Source organism: Pristiophorus japonicus, chromosome 19 (assembly GCF_044704955.1).
Source record: "Pristiophorus japonicus isolate sPriJap1 chromosome 19, sPriJap1.hap1, whole genome shotgun sequence".
NCBI lineage: Eukaryota > Metazoa > Chordata > Chondrichthyes > Pristiophoridae > Pristiophorus > Pristiophorus japonicus.
Window position 1 is genome coordinate 48,432,297 of NC_091995.1, and position 19,759 is coordinate 48,452,055.

The 19,759-nt window shown below is 41.6% G+C and overlaps 29 non-coding genes across 29 annotated transcripts; all 29 read left to right on the plus strand.

Moving 5' to 3' along the window:
- The first annotated feature begins 9 nt into the window (after positions 1 to 9).
- On the plus strand, positions 10 to 81 carry trnag-ucc (transfer RNA glycine (anticodon UCC)). The gene has a single exon. It is a non-coding gene; the product is annotated as a tRNA-Gly (tRNA).
- A 588-nt stretch (positions 82 to 669) lies between these two features.
- trnae-uuc (transfer RNA glutamic acid (anticodon UUC)) lies at positions 670 to 741 on the plus strand. The gene has a single exon. It is a non-coding gene; the product is annotated as a tRNA-Glu (tRNA).
- A 588-nt stretch (positions 742 to 1,329) lies between these two features.
- trnag-ucc (transfer RNA glycine (anticodon UCC)) lies at positions 1,330 to 1,401 on the plus strand. The gene has a single exon. It is a non-coding gene; the product is annotated as a tRNA-Gly (tRNA).
- Positions 1,402 to 2,000: 599 nt separating this feature from the next.
- Positions 2,001 to 2,072, plus strand: trnae-uuc (transfer RNA glutamic acid (anticodon UUC)). The gene has a single exon. It is a non-coding gene; the product is annotated as a tRNA-Glu (tRNA).
- A 588-nt stretch (positions 2,073 to 2,660) lies between these two features.
- On the plus strand, positions 2,661 to 2,732 carry trnae-uuc (transfer RNA glutamic acid (anticodon UUC)). Its single transcript has one exon. It is a non-coding gene; the product is annotated as a tRNA-Glu (tRNA).
- A 588-nt stretch (positions 2,733 to 3,320) lies between these two features.
- trnag-ucc (transfer RNA glycine (anticodon UCC)) lies at positions 3,321 to 3,392 on the plus strand. Its single transcript has one exon. It is a non-coding gene; the product is annotated as a tRNA-Gly (tRNA).
- A 588-nt stretch (positions 3,393 to 3,980) lies between these two features.
- On the plus strand, positions 3,981 to 4,052 carry trnae-uuc (transfer RNA glutamic acid (anticodon UUC)). The gene has a single exon. It is a non-coding gene; the product is annotated as a tRNA-Glu (tRNA).
- Positions 4,053 to 4,640: 588 nt separating this feature from the next.
- Positions 4,641 to 4,712, plus strand: trnag-ucc (transfer RNA glycine (anticodon UCC)). The gene has a single exon. It is a non-coding gene; the product is annotated as a tRNA-Gly (tRNA).
- Positions 4,713 to 5,311: 599 nt separating this feature from the next.
- On the plus strand, positions 5,312 to 5,383 carry trnae-uuc (transfer RNA glutamic acid (anticodon UUC)). Its single transcript has one exon. It is a non-coding gene; the product is annotated as a tRNA-Glu (tRNA).
- Positions 5,384 to 5,971: 588 nt separating this feature from the next.
- Positions 5,972 to 6,043, plus strand: trnae-uuc (transfer RNA glutamic acid (anticodon UUC)). Its single transcript has one exon. It is a non-coding gene; the product is annotated as a tRNA-Glu (tRNA).
- Positions 6,044 to 6,631: 588 nt separating this feature from the next.
- Positions 6,632 to 6,703, plus strand: trnag-ucc (transfer RNA glycine (anticodon UCC)). The gene has a single exon. It is a non-coding gene; the product is annotated as a tRNA-Gly (tRNA).
- A 599-nt stretch (positions 6,704 to 7,302) lies between these two features.
- trnae-uuc (transfer RNA glutamic acid (anticodon UUC)) lies at positions 7,303 to 7,374 on the plus strand. The gene has a single exon. It is a non-coding gene; the product is annotated as a tRNA-Glu (tRNA).
- Positions 7,375 to 7,962: 588 nt separating this feature from the next.
- trnag-ucc (transfer RNA glycine (anticodon UCC)) lies at positions 7,963 to 8,034 on the plus strand. Its single transcript has one exon. It is a non-coding gene; the product is annotated as a tRNA-Gly (tRNA).
- A 599-nt stretch (positions 8,035 to 8,633) lies between these two features.
- On the plus strand, positions 8,634 to 8,705 carry trnae-uuc (transfer RNA glutamic acid (anticodon UUC)). The gene has a single exon. It is a non-coding gene; the product is annotated as a tRNA-Glu (tRNA).
- Positions 8,706 to 9,293: 588 nt separating this feature from the next.
- trnag-ucc (transfer RNA glycine (anticodon UCC)) lies at positions 9,294 to 9,365 on the plus strand. Its single transcript has one exon. It is a non-coding gene; the product is annotated as a tRNA-Gly (tRNA).
- A 1,248-nt stretch (positions 9,366 to 10,613) lies between these two features.
- trnag-ucc (transfer RNA glycine (anticodon UCC)) lies at positions 10,614 to 10,685 on the plus strand. Its single transcript has one exon. It is a non-coding gene; the product is annotated as a tRNA-Gly (tRNA).
- A 588-nt stretch (positions 10,686 to 11,273) lies between these two features.
- trnae-uuc (transfer RNA glutamic acid (anticodon UUC)) lies at positions 11,274 to 11,345 on the plus strand. The gene has a single exon. It is a non-coding gene; the product is annotated as a tRNA-Glu (tRNA).
- A 588-nt stretch (positions 11,346 to 11,933) lies between these two features.
- trnag-ucc (transfer RNA glycine (anticodon UCC)) lies at positions 11,934 to 12,005 on the plus strand. Its single transcript has one exon. It is a non-coding gene; the product is annotated as a tRNA-Gly (tRNA).
- A 588-nt stretch (positions 12,006 to 12,593) lies between these two features.
- Positions 12,594 to 12,665, plus strand: trnae-uuc (transfer RNA glutamic acid (anticodon UUC)). The gene has a single exon. It is a non-coding gene; the product is annotated as a tRNA-Glu (tRNA).
- A 557-nt stretch (positions 12,666 to 13,222) lies between these two features.
- Positions 13,223 to 13,294, plus strand: trnag-ucc (transfer RNA glycine (anticodon UCC)). The gene has a single exon. It is a non-coding gene; the product is annotated as a tRNA-Gly (tRNA).
- A 599-nt stretch (positions 13,295 to 13,893) lies between these two features.
- Positions 13,894 to 13,965, plus strand: trnae-uuc (transfer RNA glutamic acid (anticodon UUC)). Its single transcript has one exon. It is a non-coding gene; the product is annotated as a tRNA-Glu (tRNA).
- A 588-nt stretch (positions 13,966 to 14,553) lies between these two features.
- On the plus strand, positions 14,554 to 14,625 carry trnag-ucc (transfer RNA glycine (anticodon UCC)). Its single transcript has one exon. It is a non-coding gene; the product is annotated as a tRNA-Gly (tRNA).
- A 599-nt stretch (positions 14,626 to 15,224) lies between these two features.
- trnae-uuc (transfer RNA glutamic acid (anticodon UUC)) lies at positions 15,225 to 15,296 on the plus strand. Its single transcript has one exon. It is a non-coding gene; the product is annotated as a tRNA-Glu (tRNA).
- A 588-nt stretch (positions 15,297 to 15,884) lies between these two features.
- On the plus strand, positions 15,885 to 15,956 carry trnag-ucc (transfer RNA glycine (anticodon UCC)). Its single transcript has one exon. It is a non-coding gene; the product is annotated as a tRNA-Gly (tRNA).
- Positions 15,957 to 16,555: 599 nt separating this feature from the next.
- Positions 16,556 to 16,627, plus strand: trnae-uuc (transfer RNA glutamic acid (anticodon UUC)). The gene has a single exon. It is a non-coding gene; the product is annotated as a tRNA-Glu (tRNA).
- Positions 16,628 to 17,215: 588 nt separating this feature from the next.
- Positions 17,216 to 17,287, plus strand: trnag-ucc (transfer RNA glycine (anticodon UCC)). The gene has a single exon. It is a non-coding gene; the product is annotated as a tRNA-Gly (tRNA).
- A 588-nt stretch (positions 17,288 to 17,875) lies between these two features.
- trnae-uuc (transfer RNA glutamic acid (anticodon UUC)) lies at positions 17,876 to 17,947 on the plus strand. The gene has a single exon. It is a non-coding gene; the product is annotated as a tRNA-Glu (tRNA).
- A 588-nt stretch (positions 17,948 to 18,535) lies between these two features.
- On the plus strand, positions 18,536 to 18,607 carry trnag-ucc (transfer RNA glycine (anticodon UCC)). The gene has a single exon. It is a non-coding gene; the product is annotated as a tRNA-Gly (tRNA).
- Positions 18,608 to 19,195: 588 nt separating this feature from the next.
- On the plus strand, positions 19,196 to 19,267 carry trnae-uuc (transfer RNA glutamic acid (anticodon UUC)). Its single transcript has one exon. It is a non-coding gene; the product is annotated as a tRNA-Glu (tRNA).
- Positions 19,268 to 19,759: the final 492 nt, after the last annotated feature.

The following is a 19,759-nucleotide window of genomic DNA, read 5'->3' on the forward strand; positions in this document are numbered from 1 at the left end:
TTCAGTTGTGTGATGGTGGTGCAGTGGTAAGCATGGTTGCCTTCCAAGCAGTTGACCTGGGTTCGATTCCCAGCCATCACATTTGTCAATTTCTACTTGAGGTTGAAATGAACTTCTGATGCCTCTGGTTGCAAGCAGTTCTTACAGCAGCATCTCAAGGATTTTTGTTGAGCAACCTGTTTTTAAAGGGTCATGCACAAATGCTTGCAATGCAAAGTCTGCGTGTCATAATGTGCTGGCACCAGTGCTACCTGAATTCATACTATGAGTTGTCAATCACCAAATACATCAATGTCGGAGCTGGGCTCAGGCCCTGCAAGTCAAGCAGCAGTGTTTCAAATTCCTCAACAACATAAGTGAGTCATTTCCAGTTCAATTCTGGGGAATTGCTCCCTGAGTGGGCAGAGGCACACAAAATGGGAAGAATGTTGAAGGAATCCCCACTTGACACTTGACATACATTGTGTGAATCTGGAATTCATTTTATTGTCACCAAAATATTGCAATTTTTAGCTGGTTCCTTCGATGCTTTCTTTTATCTGTCTATCTTGCATTACATGTGATGTTACATTTCATCAAATCTGTCGAATTGCATCAGAAGGAACAAAAACTGCTTCAGAAAAAGCTGCAGGATTACTGTGCGGTTTATCAAAGTTGCTTTTCAGTTGTGTGATGGTGGTGCAGTGGTAAGCATGGTTGCTTTTCTAGCAGTTGACCTGGGTTTGATTCCCAGCCATTACATTTGTCATTTTTAATTGAGGATGAAATGATCCTCTGGTTGAAAGCAGTTCTTATAGCAACATCTCAAGGATTTTGTTGAGCAACCTGTTTTCAAAGGGTCATGTACAAATTCTTGCAATGCAAAGTCCATGTGTCATCAATCTGTCATAATGTATGGGCGACAGTGCTACCCGAATTCGTAGTATGAGCTGTCAGTGTCCAAAGACATCAATGTCGGAGCTGGGCTCAGGTCCTGCAAGTCAAGCAGCAGTGTTCCAAATTCTTTAACAACATCAGTGAGTCATTTCCAGTTAAATTCTGGGGAATTGCTCCCTGAGAGGGCAGAGGCAGACAAGATGGGAAGAATGTTGAAGGAATCCCCAGCTGACACTTGACATACATTGTGTGAATCTGGAATTCATTTAATTGTGACCAAAATATTGCAATCTTTAGCTGGTTCCTTCGATGCTTTCTTTTATCTGTCTATCTTGCATTCCATGTGATGTTACATTTCATTAAATCTGTCGAATTGCATCAGAAGGAACAAAAACGGCTTCAGAAAAAGCTGCAGGATTACTGTGCGGTTTATCAAAGTTGCTTTTCAGTTGTGTGATGGTGGTGCAGTGGTAAGCATGGTTGCCTTCCAAGCAGTTGACCTGGGTTCGATTCCCAGCCATCACATTTGTCAATTTCTACTTGAGGTTGAAATGAACTTCTGATGCCTCTGGTTGCAAGCAGTTCTTACAGCAGCATCTCAAGGATTTTTGTTGAGCAACCTGTTTTTAAAGGGTCATGCACAAATGCTTGCAATGCAAAGTCTGCGTGTCATCAAACTGTCATAATGTGCTGGCACCAGTGCTACCTGAATTCATACTATGAGTTGTCAATCACCAAATACATCAATGTCGGAGCTGGGCTCAGGCCCTGCAAGTCAAGCAGCAGTGTTTCAAATTCCTCAACAACATAAGTGAGTCATTTCCAGTTCAATTCTGGGGAATTGCTCCCTGAGTGGGCAGAGGCACACAAAATGGGAAGAATGTTGAAGGAATCCCCACTTGACACTTGACATACATTGTGTGAATCTGGAATTCATTTTATTGTCACCAAAATATTGCAATTTTTAGCTGGTTCCTTCGATGCTTTCTTTTATCTGTCTATCTTGCATTACATGTGATGTTACATTTCATCAAATCTGTCGAATTGCATCAGAAGGAACAAAAACTGCTTCAGAAAAAGCTGCAGGATTACTGTGCGGTTTATCAAAGTTGCTTTTCAGTTGTGTGATGGTGGTGCAGTGGTAAGCATGGTTGCCTTTCAAGCAGTTGACCTGGGTTTGATTCCCAGCCATTACATTTGTCATTTTTAATTGAGGATGAAATGATCCTCTGGTTGAAAGCAGTTCTTTTCGCAACATCTCAAGGATTTTGTTGAGCAACCTGTTTTCAAAGGGTCATGTACAAATTCTTGCAATGCAAAGTCCATGTGTCATCAATCTGTCATAATGTATGGGCGACAGTGTTACCCAAATTCGTAGTATGAGCTGTCAGTGTCCAAAGACATCAATGTCGGAGCTGGGCTCAGGTCCTGCAAGTCAAGCAGCAGTGTTCCAAATTCTTTAACAACATCAGTGAGTCATTTCCAGTTAAATTCTGGGGAATTGCTCCCTGAGAGGGCAGAGGCAGACAAGATGGGAAGAATGTTGAAGGAATCCCCAGCTGACACTTGACATACATTGTGTGAATCTGGAATTCATTTAATTGTGACCAAAATATTGCAATCTTTAGCTGGTTCCTTCGATGCTTTCTTTTATCTGTCTATCTTGCATTCCATGTGATGTTACATTTCATTAAATCTGTCGAATTGCATCAGAAGGAACAAAAACTGCTTCAGAAAAAGCTGCAGGATTACTGTGCGGTTTATCAAAGTTGCTTTTCAGTTGTGTGATGGTGGTGCAGTGGTAAGCATGGTTGCCTTTCAAGCAGTTGACCTGGGTTTGATTCCCAGCCATTACATTTGTCATTTTTAATTGAGGATGAAATGATCCTCTGGTTGAAAGCAGTTCTTTTCGCAACATCTCAAGGATTTTGTTGAGCAACCTGTTTTCAAAGGGTCATGTACAAATTCTTGCAATGCAAAGTCCATGTGTCATCAATCTGGCATAATGTATGGGCGACAGTGCTACCCGAATTCGTAGTATGAGCTGTCAGTGTCCAAAGACATCAATGTCGGAGCTGGGCTCAGGTCCTGCAAGTCAAGCAGCAGTGTTCCAAATTCTTTAACAACATCAGTGAGTCATTTCCAGTTAAATTCTGGGGAATTGATCCCTGAGAGGGCAGAGGCAGACAAGATGGGAAGAATGTTGAAGGAATCCCCAGCTGACACTTGACATACATTGTGTGAATCTGGAATTCATTTAATTGTGACCAAAATATTGCAATCTTTAGCTGGTTCCTTCGATGCTTTCTTTTATCTGTCTATCTTGCATTCCATGTGATGTTACATTTCATTAAATCTGTCGAATTGCATCAGAAGGAACAAAAACGGCTTCAGAAAAAGCTGCAGGATTACTGTGCGGTTTATCAAAGTTGCTTTTCAGTTGTGTGATGGTGGTGCAGTGGTAAGCATGGTTGCCTTCCAAGCAGTTGACCTGGGTTCGATTCCCAGCCATCACATTTGTCAATTTCTACTTGAGGTTGAAATGAACTTCTGATGCCTCTGGTTGCAAGCAGTTCTTACAGCAGCATCTCAAGGATTTTTGTTGAGCAACCTGTTTTTAAAGGGTCATGCACAAATGCTTGCAATGCAAAGTCTGCGTGTCATAATGTGCTGGCACCAGTGCTACCTGAATTCATACTATGAGTTGTCAATCACCAAATACATCAATGTCGGAGCTGGGCTCAGGCCCTGCAAGTCAAGCAGCAGTGTTTCAAATTCCTCAACAACATAAGTGAGTCATTTCCAGTTCAATTCTGGGGAATTGCTCCCTGAGTGGGCAGAGGCACACAAAATGGGAAGAATGTTGAAGGAATCCCCACTTGACACTTGACATACATTGTGTGAATCTGGAATTCATTTTATTGTCACCAAAATATTGCAATTTTTAGCTGGTTCCTTCGATGCTTTCTTTTATCTGTCTATCTTGCATTACATGTGATGTTACATTTCATCAAATCTGTCGAATTGCATCAGAAGGAACAAAAACTGCTTCAGAAAAAGCTGCAGGATTACTGTGCGGTTTATCAAAGTTGCTTTTCAGTTGTGTGATGGTGGTGCAGTGGTAAGCATGGTTGCTTTTCTAGCAGTTGACCTGGGTTTGATTCCCAGCCATTACATTTGTCATTTTTAATTGAGGATGAAATGATCCTCTGGTTGAAAGCAGTTCTTATAGCAACATCTCAAGGATTTTGTTGAGCAACCTGTTTTCAAAGGGTCATGTACAAATTCTTGCAATGCAAAGTCCATGTGTCATCAATCTGGCATAATGTATGGGCGACAGTGCTACCCGAATTCGTAGTATGAGCTGTCAGTGTCCAAAGACATCAATGTCGGAGCTGGGCTCAGGTCCTGCAAGTCAAGCAGCAGTGTTCCAAATTCTTTAACAACATCAGTGAGTCATTTCCAGTTAAATTCTGGGGAATTGCTCCCTGAGAGGGCAGAGGCAGACAAGATGGGAAGAATGTTGAAGGAATCCCCAGCTGACACTTGACATACATTGTGTGAATCTGGAATTCATTTAATTGTGACCAAAATATTGCAATCTTTAGCTGGTTCCTTCGATGCTTTCTTTTATCTGTCTATCTTGCATTCCATGTGATGTTACATTTCATTAAATCTGTCGAATTGCATCAGAAGGAACAAAAACGGCTTCAGAAAAAGCTGCAGGATTACTGTGCGGTTTATCAAAGTTGCTTTTCAGTTGTGTGATGGTGGTGCAGTGGTAAGCATGGTTGCCTTCCAAGCAGTTGACCTGGGTTCGATTCCCAGCCATCACATTTGTCAATTTCTACTTGAGGTTGAAATGAACTTCTGATGCCTCTGGTTGCAAGCAGTTCTTACAGCAGCATCTCAAGGATTTTTGTTGAGCAACCTGTTTTTAAAGGGTCATGCACAAATGCTTGCAATGCAAAGTCTGCGTGTCATCAAACTGTCATAATGTGCTGGCACCAGTGCTACCTGAATTCATACTATGAGTTGTCAATCACCAAATACATCAATGTCGGAGCTGGGCTCAGGCCCTGCAAGTCAAGCAGCAGTGTTTCAAATTCCTCAACAACATAAGTGAGTCATTTCCAGTTCAATTCTGGGGAATTGCTCCCTGAGTGGGCAGAGGCACACAAAATGGGAAGAATGTTGAAGGAATCCCCACTTGACACTTGACATACATTGTGTGAATCTGGAATTCATTTTATTGTCACCAAAATATTGCAATTTTTAGCTGGTTCCTTCGATGCTTTCTTTTATCTGTCTATCTTGCATTACATGTGATGTTACATTTCATCAAATCTGTCGAATTGCATCAGAAGGAACAAAAACTGCTTCAGAAAAAGCTGCAGGATTACTGTGCGGTTTATCAAAGTTGCTTTTCAGTTGTGTGATGGTGGTGCAGTGGTAAGCATGGTTGCCTTTCAAGCAGTTGACCTGGGTTTGATTCCCAGCCATTACATTTGTCATTTTTAATTGAGGATGAAATGATCCTCTGGTTGAAAGCAGTTCTTTTCGCAACATCTCAAGGATTTTGTTGAGCAACCTGTTTTCAAAGGGTCATGTACAAATTCTTGCAATGCAAAGTCCATGTGTCATCAATCTGTCATAATGTATGGGCGACAGTGTTACCCAAATTCGTAGTATGAGCTGTCAGTGTCCAAAGACATCAATGTCGGAGCTGGGCTCAGGTCCTGCAAGTCAAGCAGCAGTGTTCCAAATTCTTTAACAACATCAGTGAGTCATTTCCAGTTAAATTCTGGGGAATTGCTCCCTGAGAGGGCAGAGGCAGACAAGATGGGAAGAATGTTGAAGGAATCCCCAGCTGACACTTGACATACATTGTGTGAATCTGGAATTCATTTAATTGTGACCAAAATATTGCAATCTTTAGCTGGTTCCTTCGATGCTTTCTTTTATCTGTCTATCTTGCATTCCATGTGATGTTACATTTCATTAAATCTGTCGAATTGCATCAGAAGGAACAAAAACTGCTTCAGAAAAAGCTGCAGGATTACTGTGCGGTTTATCAAAGTTGCTTTTCAGTTGTGTGATGGTGGTGCAGTGGTAAGCATGGTTGCCTTTCAAGCAGTTGACCTGGGTTTGATTCCCAGCCATTACATTTGTCATTTTTAATTGAGGATGAAATGATCCTCTGGTTGAAAGCAGTTCTTTTCGCAACATCTCAAGGATTTTGTTGAGCAACCTGTTTTCAAAGGGTCATGTACAAATTCTTGCAATGCAAAGTCCATGTGTCATCAATCTGGCATAATGTATGGGCGACAGTGCTACCCGAATTCGTAGTATGAGCTGTCAGTGTCCAAAGACATCAATGTCGGAGCTGGGCTCAGGTCCTGCAAGTCAAGCAGCAGTGTTCCAAATTCTTTAACAACATCAGTGAGTCATTTCCAGTTAAATTCTGGGGAATTGATCCCTGAGAGGGCAGAGGCAGACAAGATGGGAAGAATGTTGAAGGAATCCCCAGCTGACACTTGACATACATTGTGTGAATCTGGAATTCATTTAATTGTGACCAAAATATTGCAATCTTTAGCTGGTTCCTTCGATGCTTTCTTTTATCTGTCTATCTTGCATTCCATGTGATGTTACATTTCATTAAATCTGTCGAATTGCATCAGAAGGAACAAAAACGGCTTCAGAAAAAGCTGCAGGATTACTGTGCGGTTTATCAAAGTTGCTTTTCAGTTGTGTGATGGTGGTGCAGTGGTAAGCATGGTTGCCTTCCAAGCAGTTGACCTGGGTTCGATTCCCAGCCATCACATTTGTCAATTTCTACTTGAGGTTGAAATGAACTTCTGATGCCTCTGGTTGCAAGCAGTTCTTACAGCAGCATCTCAAGGATTTTTGTTGAGCAACCTGTTTTTAAAGGGTCATGCACAAATGCTTGCAATGCAAAGTCTGCGTGTCATCAAACTGTCATAATGTGCTGGCACCAGTGCTACCTGAATTCATACTATGAGTTGTCAATCACCAAATACATCAATGTCGGAGCTGGGCTCAGGCCCTGCAAGTCAAGCAGCAGTGTTTCAAATTCCTCAACAACATAAGTGAGTCATTTCCAGTTCAATTCTGGGGAATTGCTCCCTGAGTGGGCAGAGGCACACAAAATGGGAAGAATGTTGAAGGAATCCCCACTTGACACTTGACATACATTGTGTGAATCTGGAATTCATTTTATTGTCACCAAAATATTGCAATTTTTAGCTGGTTCCTTCGATGCTTTCTTTTATCTGTCTATCTTGCATTACATGTGATGTTACATTTCATCAAATCTGTCGAATTGCATCAGAAGGAACAAAAACTGCTTCAGAAAAAGCTGCAGGATTACTGTGCGGTTTATCAAAGTTGCTTTTCAGTTGTGTGATGGTGGTGCAGTGGTAAGCATGGTTGCCTTTCAAGCAGTTGACCTGGGTTTGATTCCCAGCCATTACATTTGTCATTTTTAATTGAGGATGAAATGATCCTCTGGTTGAAAGCAGTTCTTTTCGCAACATCTCAAGGATTTTGTTGAGCAACCTGTTTTCAAAGGGTCATGTACAAATTCTTGCAATGCAAAGTCCATGTGTCATCAATCTGGCATAATGTATGGGCGACAGTGCTACCCGAATTCGTAGTATGAGCTGTCAGTGTCCAAAGACATCAATGTCGGAGCTGGGCTCAGGTCCTGCAAGTCAAGCAGCAGTGTTCCAAATTCTTTAACAACATCAGTGAGTCATTTCCAGTTAAATTCTGGGGAATTGCTCCCTGAGAGGGCAGAGGCAGACAAGATGGGAAGAATGTTGAAGGAATCCCCAGCTGACACTTGACATACATTGTGTGAATCTGGAATTCATTTAATTGTGACCAAAATATTGCAATCTTTAGCTGGTTCCTTCGATGCTTTCTTTTATCTGTCTATCTTGCATTCCATGTGATGTTACATTTCATTAAATCTGTCGAATTGCATCAGAAGGAACAAAAACGGCTTCAGAAAAAGCTGCAGGATTACTGTGCGGTTTATCAAAGTTGCTTTTCAGTTGTGTGATGGTGGTGCAGTGGTAAGCATGGTTGCCTTCCAAGCAGTTGACCTGGGTTTGATTCCCAGCCATCACTTTTGTCAATTTCTACTTGAGGTTGAAATGAACTTCTGATGCCTCTGGTTGCAAGCAGTTCTTACAGCAGCATCTCAAGGATTTTTGTTGAGCAACCTGTTTTTAAAGGGTCATGCACAAATGCTTGCAATGCAAAGTCTGCGTGTCATCAAACTGTCATAATGTGCTGGCACCAGTGCTACCTGAATTCATACTATGAGTTGTCAATCACCAAATACATCAATGTCGGAGCTGGGCTCAGGCCCTGCAAGTCAAGCAGCAGTGTTTCAAATTCCTCAACAACATAAGTGAGTCATTTCCAGTTCAATTCTGGGGAATTGCTCCCTGAGTGGGCAGAGGCACACAAAATGGGAAGAATGTTGAAGGAATCCCCACTTGACACTTGACATACATTGTGTGAATCTGGAATTCATTTTATTGTCACCAAAATATTGCAATTTTTAGCTGGTTCCTTCGATGCTTTCTTTTATCTGTCTATCTTGCATTACATGTGATGTTACATTTCATCAAATCTGTCGAATTGCATCAGAAGGAACAAAAACTGCTTCAGAAAAAGCTGCAGGATTACTGTGCGGTTTATCAAAGTTGCTTTTCAGTTGTGTGATGGTGGTGCAGTGGTAAGCATGGTTGCTTTTCTAGCAGTTGACCTGGGTTTGATTCCCAGCCATTACATTTGTCATTTTTAATTGAGGATGAAATGATCCTCTGGTTGAAAGCAGTTCTTATAGCAACATCTCAAGGATTTTGTTGAGCAACCTGTTTTCAAAGGGTCATGTACAAATTCTTGCAATGCAAAGTCCATGTGTCATCAATCTGTCATAATGTATGGGCGACAGTGCTACCCGAATTCGTAGTATGAGCTGTCAGTGTCCAAAGACATCAATGTCGGAGCTGGGCTCAGGTCCTGCAAGTCAAGCAGCAGTGTTCCAAATTCTTTAACAACATCAGTGAGTCATTTCCAGTTAAATTCTGGGGAATTGCTCCCTGAGAGGGCAGAGGCAGACAAGATGGGAAGAATGTTGAAGGAATCCCCAGCTGACACTTGACATACATTGTGTGAATCTGGAATTCATTTAATTGTGACCAAAATATTGCAATCTTTAGCTGGTTCCTTCGATGCTTTCTTTTATCTGTCTATCTTGCATTCCATGTGATGTTACATTTCATTAAATCTGTCGAATTGCATCAGAAGGAACAAAAACGGCTTCAGAAAAAGCTGCAGGATTACTGTGCGGTTTATCAAAGTTGCTTTTCAGTTGTGTGATGGTGGTGCAGTGGTAAGCATGGTTGCCTTCCAAGCAGTTGACCTGGGTTCGATTCCCAGCCATCACATTTGTCAATTTCTACTTGAGGTTGAAATGAACTTCTGATGCCTCTGGTTGCAAGCAGTTCTTACAGCAGCATCTCAAGGATTTTTGTTGAGCAACCTGTTTTTAAAGGGTCATGCACAAATGCTTGCAATGCAAAGTCTGCGTGTCATAATGTGCTGGCACCAGTGCTACCTGAATTCATACTATGAGTTGTCAATCACCAAATACATCAATGTCGGAGCTGGGCTCAGGCCCTGCAAGTCAAGCAGCAGTGTTTCAAATTCCTCAACAACATAAGTGAGTCATTTCCAGTTCAATTCTGGGGAATTGCTCCCTGAGTGGGCAGAGGCACACAAAATGGGAAGAATGTTGAAGGAATCCCCACTTGACACTTGACATACATTGTGTGAATCTGGAATTCATTTTATTGTCACCAAAATATTGCAGTTTTTAGCTGGTTCCTTCGATGCTTTCTTTTATCTGTCTATCTTGCATTACATGTGATGTTACATTTCATCAAATCTGTCGAATTGCATCAGAAGGAACAAAAACTGCTTCAGAAAAAGCTGCAGGATTACTGTGCGGTTTATCAAAGTTGCTTTTCAGTTGTGTGATGGTGGTGCAGTGGTAAGCATGGTTGCTTTTCTAGCAGTTGACTTGGGTTTGATTCCCAGCCATTACATTTGTCATTTTTAATTGAGGATGAAATGATCCTCTGGTTGAAAGCAGTTCTTATAGCAACATCTCAAGGATTTTGTTGAGCAACCTGTTTTCAAAGGGTCATGTACAAATTCTTGCAATGCAAAGTCCATGTGTCATCAATCTGGCATAATGTATGGGCGACAGTGCTACCCGAATTCGTAGTATGAGCTGTCAGTGTCCAAAGACATCAATGTCGGAGCTGGGCTCAGGTCCTGCAAGTCAAGCAGCAGTGTTCCAAATTCTTTAACAACATCAGTGAGTCATTTCCAGTTAAATTCTGGGGAATTGATCCCTGAGAGGGCAGAGGCAGACAAGATGGGAAGAATGTTGAAGGAATCCCCAGCTGACACTTGACATACATTGTGTGAATCTGGAATTCATTTAATTGTGACCAAAATATTGCAATCTTTAGCTGGTTCCTTCGATGCTTTCTTTTATCTGTCTATCTTGCATTCCATGTGATGTTACATTTCATTAAATCTGTCGAATTGCATCAGAAGGAACAAAAACGGCTTCAGAAAAAGCTGCAGGATTACTGTGCGGTTTATCAAAGTTGCTTTTCAGTTGTGTGATGGTGGTGCAGTGGTAAGCATGGTTGCCTTCCAAGCAGTTGACCTGGGTTCGATTCCCAGCCATCACATTTGTCAATTTCTACTTGAGGTTGAAATGAACTTCTGATGCCTCTGGTTGCAAGCAGTTCTTACAGCAGCATCTCAAAGATTTTTGTTGAGCAACCTGTTTTTAAAGGGTCATGCACAAATGCTTGCAATGCAAAGTCTGCGTGTCATAATGTGCTGGCACCAGTGCTACCTGAATTCATACTATGAGTTGTCAATCACCAAATACATCAATGTCGGAGCTGGGCTCAGGCCCTGCAAGTCAAGCAGCAGTGTTTCAAATTCCTCAACAACATAAGTGAGTCATTTCCAGTTCAATTCTGGGGAATTGCTCCCTGAGTGGGCAGAGGCACACAAAATGGGAAGAATGTTGAAGGAATCCCCACTTGACACTTGACATACATTGTGTGAATCTGGAATTCATTTTATTGTCACCAAAATATTGCAATTTTTAGCTGGTTCCTTCGATGCTTTCTTTTATCTGTCTATCTTGCATTACATGTGATGTTACATTTCATCAAATCTGTCGAATTGCATCAGAAGGAACAAAAACTGCTTCAGAAAAAGCTGCAGGATTACTGTGCGGTTTATCAAAGTTGCTTTTCAGTTGTGTGATGGTGGTGCAGTGGTAAGCATGGTTGCTTTTCTAGCAGTTGACCTGGGTTTGATTCCCAGCCATTACATTTGTCATTTTTAATTGAGGATGAAATGATCCTCTGGTTGAAAGCAGTTCTTATAGCAACATCTCAAGGATTTTGTTGAGCAACCTGTTTTCAAAGGGTCATGTACAAATTCTTGCAATGCAAAGTCCATGTGTCATCAATCTGTCATAATGTATGGGCGACAGTGCTACCCGAATTCGTAGTATGAGCTGTCAGTGTCCAAAGACATCAATGTCGGAGCTGGGCTCAGGTCCTGCAAGTCAAGCAGCAGTGTTCCAAATTCTTTAACAACATCAGTGAGTCATTTCCAGTTAAATTCTGGGGAATTGCTCCCTGAGAGGGCAGAGGCAGACAAGATGGGAAGAATGTTGAAGGAATCCCCAGCTGACACTTGACATACATTGTGTGAATCTGGAATTCATTTAATTGTGACCAAAATATTGCAATCTTTAGCTGGTTCCTTCGATGCTTTCTTTTATCTGTCTATCTTGCATTCCATGTGATGTTACATTTCATTAAATCTGTCGAATTGCATCAGAAGGAACAAAAACGGCTTCAGAAAAAGCTGCAGGATTACTGTGCGGTTTATCAAAGTTGCTTTTCAGTTGTGTGATGGTGGTGCAGTGGTAAGCATGGTTGCCTTCCAAGCAGTTGACCTGGGTTCGATTCCCAGCCATCACATTTGTCAATTTCTACTTGAGGTTGAAATGAACTTCTGATGCCTCTGGTTGCAAGCAGTTCTTACAGCAGCATCTCAAGGATTTTTGTTGAGCAACCTGTTTTTAAAGGGTCATGCACAAATGCTTGCAATGCAAAGTCTGCGTGTCATAATGTGCTGGCACCAGTGCTACCTGAATTCATACTATGAGTTGTCAATCACCAAATACATCAATGTCGGAGCTGGGCTCAGGCCCTGCAAGTCAAGCAGCAGTGTTTCAAATTCCTCAACAACATAAGTGAGTCATTTCCAGTTCAATTCTGGGGAATTGCTCCCTGAGTGGGCAGAGGCACACAAAATGGGAAGAATGTTGAAGGAATCCCCACTTGACACTTGACATACATTGTGTGAATCTGGAATTCATTTTATTGTCACCAAAATATTGCAATTTTTAGCTGGTTCCTTCGATGCTTTCTTTTATCTGTCTATCTTGCATTACATGTGATGTTACATTTCATCAAATCTGTCGAATTGCATCAGAAGGAACAAAAACTGCTTCAGAAAAAGCTGCAGGATTACTGTGCGGTTTATCAAAGTTGCTTTTCAGTTGTGTGATGGTGGTGCAGTGGTAAGCATGGTTGCTTTTCTAGCAGTTGACCTGGGTTTGATTCCCAGCCATTACATTTGTCATTTTTAATTGAGGATGAAATGATCCTCTGGTTGAAAGCAGTTCTTATAGCAACATCTCAAGGATTTTGTTGAGCAACCTGTTTTCAAAGGGTCATGTACAAATTCTTGCAATGCAAAGTCCATGTGTCATCAATCTGGCATAATGTATGGGCGACAGTGTCCAAAGACATCAATGTCGGAGCTGGGCTCAGGTCCTGCAAGTCAAGCAGCAGTGTTCCAAATTCTTTAACAACATCAGTGAGTCATTTCCAGTTAAATTCTGGGGAATTGCTCCCTGAGAGGGCAGAGGCAGACAAGATGGGAAGAATGTTGAAGGAATCCCCAGCTGACACTTGACATACATTGTGTGAATCTGGAATTCATTTAATTGTGACCAAAATATTGCAATCTTTAGCTGGTTCCTTCGATGCTTTCTTTTATCTGTCTATCTTGCATTCCATGTGATGTTACATTTCATTAAATCTGTCGAATTGCATCAGAAGGAACAAAAACGGCTTCAGAAAAAGCTGCAGGATTACTGTGCGGTTTATCAAAGTTGCTTTTCAGTTGTGTGATGGTGGTGCAGTGGTAAGCATGGTTGCCTTCCAAGCAGTTGACCTGGGTTCGATTCCCAGCCATCACATTTGTCAATTTCTACTTGAGGTTGAAATGAACTTCTGATGCCTCTGGTTGCAAGCAGTTCTTACAGCAGCATCTCAAGGATTTTTGTTGAGCAACCTGTTTTTAAAGGGTCATGCACAAATGCTTGCAATGCAAAGTCTGCGTGTCATCAAACTGTCATAATGTGCTGGCACCAGTGCTACCTGAATTCATACTATGAGTTGTCAATCACCAAATACATCAATGTCGGAGCTGGGCTCAGGCCCTGCAAGTCAAGCAGCAGTGTTTCAAATTCCTCAACAACATAAGTGAGTCATTTCCAGTTCAATTCTGGGGAATTGCTCCCTGAGTGGGCAGAGGCACACAAAATGGGAAGAATGTTGAAGGAATCCCCACTTGACACTTGACATACATTGTGTGAATCTGGAATTCATTTTATTGTCACCAAAATATTGCAATTTTTAGCTGGTTCCTTCGATGCTTTCTTTTATCTGTCTATCTTGCATTACATGTGATGTTACATTTCATCAAATCTGTCGAATTGCATCAGAAGGAACAAAAACTGCTTCAGAAAAAGCTGCAGGATTACTGTGCGGTTTATCAAAGTTGCTTTTCAGTTGTGTGATGGTGGTGCAGTGGTAAGCATGGTTGCTTTTCTAGCAGTTGACCTGGGTTTGATTCCCAGCCATTACATTTGTCATTTTTAATTGAGGATGAAATGATCCTCTGGTTGAAAGCAGTTCTTACAGCAACATCTCAAGGATTTTGTTGAGCAACCTGTTTTCAAAGGGTCATGTACAAATTCTTGCAATGCAAAGTCCATGTGTCATCAATCTGTCATAATGTATGGGCGACAGTGCTACCCGAATTCGTAGTATGAGCTGTCAGTGTCCAAAGACATCAATGTCGGAGCTGGGCTCAGGTCCTGCAAGTCAAGCAGCAGTGTTCCAAATTCTTTAACAACATCAGTGAGTCATTTCCAGTTAAATTCTGGGGAATTGCTCCCTGAGAGGGCAGAGGCAGACAAGATGGGAAGAATGTTGAAGGAATCCCCAGCTGACACTTGACATACATTGTGTGAATCTGGAATTCATTTAATTGTGACCAAAATATTGCAATCTTTAGCTGGTTCCTTCGATGCTTTCTTTTATCTGTCTATCTTGCATTCCATGTGATGTTACATTTCATTAAATCTGTCGAATTGCATCAGAAGGAACAAAAACGGCTTCAGAAAAAGCTGCAGGATTACTGTGCGGTTTATCAAAGTTGCTTTTCAGTTGTGCGATGGTGGTGCAGTGGTAAGCATGGTTGCCTTCCAAGCAGTTGACCTGGGTTCGATTCCCAGCCATCACATTTGTCAATTTCTACTTGAGGTTGAAATGAACTTCTGATGCCTCTGGTTGCAAGCAGTTCTTACAGCAGCATCTCAAGGATTTTTGTTGAGCAACCTGTTTTTAAAGGGTCATGCACAAATGCTTGCAATGCAAAGTCTGCGTGTCATCAAACTGTCATAATGTGCTGGCACCAGTGCTACCTGAATTCATACTATGAGTTGTCAATCACCAAATACATCAATGTCGGAGCTGGGCTCAGGCCCTGCAAGTCAAGCAGCAGTGTTTCAAATTCCTCAACAACATAAGTGAGTCATTTCCAGTTCAATTCTGGGGAATTGCTCCCTGAGTGGGCAGAGGCACACAAAATGTGAAGAATGTTGAAGGAATCCCCACTTGACACTTGACATACATTGTGTGAATCTGGAATTCATTTTATTGTCACCAAAATATTGCAGTTTTTAGCTGGTTCCTTCGATGCTTTCTTTTATCTGTCTATCTTGCATTACATGTGATGTTACATTTCATCAAATCTGTCGAATTGCATCAGAAGGAACAAAAACTGCTTCAGAAAAAGCTGCAGGATTACTGTGCGGTTTATCAAAGTTGCTTTTCAGTTGTGTGATGGTGGTGCAGTGGTAAGCATGGTTGCCTTTCAAGCAGTTGACCTGGGTTTGATTCCCAGCCATTACATTTGTCATTTTTAATTGAGGATGAAATGATCCTCTGGTTGAAAGCAGTTCTTTTCGCAACATCTCAAGGATTTTGTTGAGCAACCTGTTTTCAAAGGGTCATGTACAAATTCTTGCAATGCAAAGTCCATGTGTCATCAATCTGGCATAATGTATGGGCGACAGTGCTACCCGAATTCGTAGTATGAGCTGTCAGTGTCCAAAGACATCAATGTCGGAGCTGGGCTCAGGTCCTGCAAGTCAAGCAGCAGTGTTCCAAATTCTTTAACAACATCAGTGAGTCATTTCCAGTTAAATTCTGGGGAATTGCTCCCTGAGAGGGCAGAGGCAGACAAGATGGGAAGAATGTTGAAGGAATCCCCAGCTGACACTTGACATACATTGTGTGAATCTGGAATTCATTTAATTGTGACCAAAATATTGCAATCTTTAGCTGGTTCCTTCGATGCTTTCTTTTATCTGTCTATCTTGCATTCCATGTGATGTTACATTTCATTAAATCTGTCGAATTGCATCAGAAGGAACAAAAACGGCTTCAGAAAAAGCTGCAGGATTACTGTGCGGTTTATCAAAGTTGCTTTTCAGTTGTGTGATGGTGGTGCAGTGGTAAGCATGGTTGCCTTCCAAGCAGTTGACCTGGGTTTGATTCCCAGCCATCACTTTTGTCAATTTCTACTTGAGGTTGAAATGAACTTCTGATGCCTCTGGTTGCAAGCAGTTCTTACAGCAGCATCTCAAGGATTTTTGTTGAGCAACCTGTTTTTAAAGGGTCATGCACAAATGCTTGCAATGCAAAGTCTGCGTGTCATCAAACTGTCATAATGTGCTGGCACCAGTGCTACCTGAATTCATACTATGAGTTGTCAATCACCAAATACATCAATGTCGGAGCTGGGCTCAGGCCCTGCAAGTCAAGCAGCAGTGTTTCAAATTCCTCAACAACATAAGTGAGTCATTTCCAGTTCAATTCTGGGGAATTGCTCCCTGAGTGGGCAGAGGCACACAAAATGGGAAGAATGTTGAAGGAATCCCCACTTGACACTTGACATACATTGTGTGAATCTGGAATTCATTTTATTGTCACCAAAATATTGCAATTTTTAGCTGGTTCCTTCGATGCTTTCTTTTATCTGTCTATCTTGCATTACATGTGATGTTACATTTCATCAAATCTGTCGAATTGCATCAGAAGGAACAAAAACTGCTTCAGAAAAAGCTGCAGGATTACTGTGCGGTTTATCAAAGTTGCTTTTCAGTTGTGTGATGGTGGTGCAGTGGTAAGCATGGTTGCTTTTCTAGCAGTTGACCTGGGTTTGATTCCCAGCCATTACATTTGTCATTTTTAATTGAGGATGAAATGATCCTCTGGTTGAAAGCAGTTCTTATAGCAACATCTCAAGGATTTTGTTGAGCAACCTGTTTTCAAAGGGTCATGTACAAATTCTTGCAATGCAAAGTCCATGTGTCATCAATCTGTCATAATGTATGGGCGACAGTGCTACCCGAATTCGTAGTATGAGCTGTCAGTGTCCAAAGACATCAATGTCGGAGCTGGGCTCAGGTCCTGCAAGTCAAGCAGCAGTGTTCCAAATTCTTTAACAACATCAGTGAGTCATTTCCAGTTAAATTCTGGGGAATTGCTCCCTGAGAGGGCAGAGGCAGACAAGATGGGAAGAATGTTGAAGGAATCCCCAGCTGACACTTGACATACATTGTGTGAATCTGGAATTCATTTAATTGTGACCAAAATATTGCAATCTTTAGCTGGTTCCTTCGATGCTTTCTTTTATCTGTCTATCTTGCATTCCATGTGATGTTACATTTCATTAAATCTGTCGAATTGCATCAGAAGGAACAAAAACGGCTTCAGAAAAAGCTGCAGGATTACTGTGCGGTTTATCAAAGTTGCTTTTCAGTTGTGTGATGGTGGTGCAGTGGTAAGCATGGTTGCCTTCCAAGCAGTTGACCTGGGTTCGATTCCCAGCCATCACATTTGTCAATTTCTACTTGAGGTTGAAATGAACTTCTGATGCCTCTGGTTGCAAGCAGTTCTTACAGCAGCATCTCAAGGATTTTTGTTGAGCAACCTGTTTTTAAAGGGTCATGCACAAATGCTTGCAATGCAAAGTCTGCGTGTCATAATGTGCTGGCACCAGTGCTACCTGAATTCATACTATGAGTTGTCAATCACCAAATACATCAATGTCGGAGCTGGGCTCAGGCCCTGCAAGTCAAGCAGCAGTGTTTCAAATTCCTCAACAACATAAGTGAGTCATTTCCAGTTCAATTCTGGGGAATTGCTCCCTGAGTGGGCAGAGGCACACAAAATGGGAAGAATGTTGAAGGAATCCCCACTTGACACTTGACATACATTGTGTGAATCTGGAATTCATTTTATTGTCACCAAAATATTGCAATTTTTAGCTGGTTCCTTCGATGCTTTCTTTTATCTGTCTATCTTGCATTACATGTGATGTTACATTTCATCAAATCTGTCGAATTGCATCAGAAGGAACAAAAACTGCTTCAGAAAAAGCTGCAGGATTACTGTGCGGTTTATCAAAGTTGCTTTTCAGTTGTGTGATGGTGGTGCAGTGGTAAGCATGGTTGCTTTTCTAGCAGTTGACCTGGGTTTGATTCCCAGCCATTACATTTGTCATTTTTAATTGAGGATGAAATGATCCTCTGGTTGAAAGCAGTTCTTATAGCAACATCTCAAGGATTTTGTTGAGCAACCTGTTTTCAAAGGGTCATGTACAAATTCTTGCAATGCAAAGTCCATGTGTCATCAATCTGTCATAATGTATGGGCGACAGTGCTACCCGAATTCGTAGTATGAGCTGTCAGTGTCCAAAGACATCAATGTCGGAGCTGGGCTCAGGTCCTGCAAGTCAAGCAGCAGTGTTCCAAATTCTTTAACAACATCAGTGAGTCATTTCCAGTTAAATTCTGGGGAATTGCTCCCTGAGAGGGCAGAGGCAGACAAGATGGGAAGAATGTTGAAGGAATCCCCAGCTGACACTTGACATACATTGTGTGAATCTGGAATTCATTTAATTGTGACCAAAATATTGCAATCTTTAGCTGGTTCCTTCGATGCTTTCTTTTATCTGTCTATCTTGCATTCCATGTGATGTTACATTTCATTAAATCTGTCGAATTGCATCAGAAGGAACAAAAACGGCTTCAGAAAAAGCTGCAGGATTACTGTGCGGTTTATCAAAGTTGCTTTTCAGTTGTGTGATGGTGGTGCAGTGGTAAGCATGGTTGCCTTCCAAGCAGTTGACCTGGGTTCGATTCCCAGCCATCACATTTGTCAATTTCTATTTGAGGTTGAAATGAACTTCTGATGCCTCTGGTTGCAAGCAGTTCTTACAGCAGCATCTCAAGGATTTTTGTTGAGCAACCTGTTTTTAAAGGGTCATGCACAAATGCTTGCAATGCAAAGTCTGCGTGTCATAATGTGCTGGCACCAGTGCTACCTGAATTCATACTATGAGTTGTCAATCACCAAATACATCAATGTCGGAGCTGGGCTCAGGCCCTGCAAGTCAAGCAGCAGTGTTTCAAATTCCTCAACAACATAAGTGAGTCATTTCCAGTTCAATTCTGGGGAATTGCTCCCTGAGTGGGCAGAGGCACACAAAATGGGAAGAATGTTGAAGGAATCCCCACTTGACACTTGACATACATTGTGTGAATCTGGAATTCATTTTATTGTCACCAAAATATTGCAATTTTTAGCTGGTTCCTTCGATGCTTTCTTTTATCTGTCTATCTTGCATTACATGTGATGTTACATTTCATCAAATCTGTCGAATTGCATCAGAAGGAACAAAAACTGCTTCAGAAAAAGCTGCAGGATTACTGTGCGGTTTATCAAAGTTGCTTTTCAGTTGTGTGATGGTGGTGCAGTGGTAAGCATGGTTGCTTTTCTAGCAGTTGACCTGGGTTTGATTCCCAGCCATTACATTTGTCATTTTTAATTGAGGATGAAATGATCCTCTGGTTGAAAGCAGTTCTTATAGCAACATCTCAAGGATTTTGTTGAGCAACCTGTTTTCAAAGGGTCATGTACAAATTCTTGCAATGCAAAGTCCATGTGTCATCAATCTGGCATAATGTATGGGCGACAGTGTCCAAAGACATCAATGTCGGAGCTGGGCTCAGGTCCTGCAAGTCAAGCAGCAGTGTTCCAAATTCTTTAACAACATCAGTGAGTCATTTCCAGTTAAATTCTGGGGAATTGCTCCCTGAGAGGGCAGAGGCAGACAAGATGGGAAGAATGTTGAAGGAATCCCCAGCTGACACTTGACATACATTGTGTGAATCTGGAATTCATTTAATTGTGACCAAAATATTGCAATCTTTAGCTGGTTCCTTCGATGCTTTCTTTTATCTGTCTATCTTGCATTCCATGTGATGTTACATTTCATTAAATCTGTCGAATTGCATCAGAAGGAA